The sequence below is a fragment of the Schistocerca nitens genome, chromosome 3, assembly GCF_023898315.1.
Source record: "Schistocerca nitens isolate TAMUIC-IGC-003100 chromosome 3, iqSchNite1.1, whole genome shotgun sequence".
NCBI lineage: Eukaryota > Metazoa > Arthropoda > Insecta > Orthoptera > Acrididae > Schistocerca > Schistocerca nitens.
Window position 1 is genome coordinate 135345598 of NC_064616.1, and position 2837 is coordinate 135348434.

At 43.2% G+C, this 2837-nt stretch overlaps 1 non-coding gene across 1 annotated transcript; it reads right to left on the reverse strand.

Moving 5' to 3' along the window:
• Nucleotides 1–1118: 1118 nt before the first annotated feature.
• On the reverse strand, nt 1119–1193 carry Trnas-uga (transfer RNA serine (anticodon UGA)). The gene has a single exon. It is a non-coding gene; the product is annotated as a tRNA-Ser (tRNA).
• Nucleotides 1194–2837: the final 1644 nt, after the last annotated feature.

Below are 2837 nucleotides of genomic sequence, written 5' to 3' on the forward strand. Positions count from 1 at the left end.
TATATTAATACCAGCTTACATTTAAATGCATTTATCTATAATTAATACATATAGTATGAAGTAAATGACTGATTATTGTTATACAGCAGCAAGTCTCCACATGCATCTCACTTCTGCATAGTCTGGTAGTTGTATGCCACAAAACACCAGCTGATTCACTAAAGAGTACTTTATGCAAAACTGTTAATTGCTTTTCACAATAAAATAGAAAAAACCGACTGAAATTATTAGTCAACTCGTCAGTTTTTATGTGTGAAAGCTTCTGAGACAAACACTTTACATTTCTCACACCACACACATGATACCATCTTGAAACGTATCTTGCATCGTCCTCTTGTTTCCTCGTTATTTTTCTGTCATGTCATCATTACTTGTTCGTCCGCACTTTTATTCGTCTTTGTCTGCCAACACTAGTCCACCCTCCATTTCTGCTAGGAATTTGCGCAGTAGAAGGTGTCGTTCTTGAAGAATCTAGGAGTCCTTACGGTATCTGAGCCAACTGTTGACTACCGCAACTGTAATTGTGTGGATTAAGATATATAAATACGACCCTCTTGATTTTATTTGATACTTGTATGGCGATGATATCATGACCATCAGATCAATACCGCCCGTACAGGTGGTGTAAACTGGCACGAAGCTGGTCTTGGTGCTTGCACATATTCTGTTTGTGATTTGTCCCACATGTTTGCCTTATCCTAAGGTTCAACACCAACAAAAGATGACAGATTTTTTCTGAATTGATTTATCCGTGGTCTAATTTTCTAGAGCTTATAATTAGTTTTAGTTTCATCAATACCTAACATCTCTTCCAGTTCCCATTTGCTTGTGTTCACTGTTTTCCCGGTCTTTTGTACACTGTACTGATTTGCCTGGTCTACTAAGTTGTGAAGCATGTCATCCGTCAGCAGAGTCCTGAAATATTCCAGAGACTCATTATTCCAGTAGGAGATGTTACAGGAAGAGAAAAAGTGGCTTAATGACTGGAGCGAAATCTCCTTTCTTCCAACTATAGTCGATCAAACGTTTCCGCAATATTGTCGTCCCCCTGAATGGACTCTTCAACATCTTCAGCTAAACAACCTTCAGCATGAAACTTCCTAGCGGATTAAAACTGTGTGCCTGACCGAGACTCGAACTCGGGACCTTTGCCTTTCACGGGCAAGTGCTCTACCAACTGAGCTACCCAAGCACGACTCACGCCCCGTCCTCACAGCTTTACTTCCGCCAGTACCTCGTCTCCTACCTTCCAAACTTCACAGAATCTCTCCTGCGCAGGAAATACAAATGTGCATGATGAGGAAGTAAGTGGTGACCATCCGTCGTTAGTGATAATTTGATCCAGGGACTTGATTAAAAAGTGAGAGAGAACAGACGTTTTACGAATTCGACTTTATGTGATGAGTTTCTTCAAGAGTCAAGAAGCACCATCTGCGCAGAATTGCTTGCGCTTTCTCCGAAGAGAAAATTAAAAGCCGCACACTCAATCGGTAAAGTCCTGGCGACGGTCTTCTGGGACTCTGAAGAAGTTAGTCTCTTCGATGTCGTCAGTCCTGGTACTACGATCAACTCTGAAGTGCTATCGTCAGGAAACGAAGAAACGACTTCAGCGTGGTCGTTGCCATCAAAATGCAAATGAACGTCTCCATGACAACGCAAGGCCTCACACAAGTCTGTACAAACGACAGGAGCTCACAAAACTTCATTTCACAGTTCTTTCTCACCCACCCTACAGCTCGGACCTGTACGGTGCCACGAACGATGCATTCCACGGGAAACTGTATGTAGATGATGGAAGGGTTATTGATACAGGAATACATTGGCTCCGATGTTGACCAGTAGAGTCGTACCATATTGGCATAAAGGCCCTTCCAGTAAGTTGGTATAAGGCCGTCGCATTGAACGAAGATTATATCGAAAACTGGGGTCTCGTGACCAAAAGAATAGGGTATTGGAATCGTGGGTAAAACCAATCTGCTTTCAGAAAAAAAAAAGTACAAATCTGTCTTCTGGGAAGTAACATAATGTAATATCAAAAGTAGGCAACATAGGGGACTGACCCCTTAAGCTTGGTTGGCGCTTGCAAAGAAGTGCTTACCTATCACAACGTGCCATCTGTTCAGCATTGGCCCTCACTTCTGGCAGAGACTTGGTAGTCCTCAGTTTTGGTGCAGGTGTAGTTGAGATTGCTGGATGGCTTTCACTTCCTCTGGGTACTTGATTCACTGAAGATGACATCGATAGGTGGAGTGACGTGTTATTCTGGTAACTGGGGTCTTTGTTCGTTTTAACCCTCAGTTATACAGAGTGTTTACAAATCTGAGTCCAGCAAATATAAGGTTGTGTACCTGGTACAAAAACAAACTCGATATGAACATGTGTCCGAAACCCCTTTGTCAGCGAGTTACGGAACGAATACCCTGGAAAGACTCCTGATTACGGGAAGTACCTCTGTCGTGCATTTTTACTTACATTCCCCTTTGCAGGTGGTCTTGTCCTTTACTTTCAGTTTGTCTGACTATCTTTTGTTCAACATCAACCTGTGGGGTGGAATCATTCATTATCCTCTTATTGTTCGGTATTTTATCCCACAAAATCTCTCAGCAACATATTTGGTAATTCCTCTAGACACCATCCCACTGATGTGGCCTATGCACGATAGTACCCCAGCTGACTTTCGTCGGTATCTACTACAATCTGTTTTTGAATCCGTGGATGGGTCGAGAGCCGCGTGGAGTGGCCGCGTGGTTTGAGGCGCCTTGTTACGGACTACGTGGCCCCTCCCGCCGGAAGTTCAAGTCCTCCCTCAAGTATGGGTGTGTGCGCTGTTCTTAGCG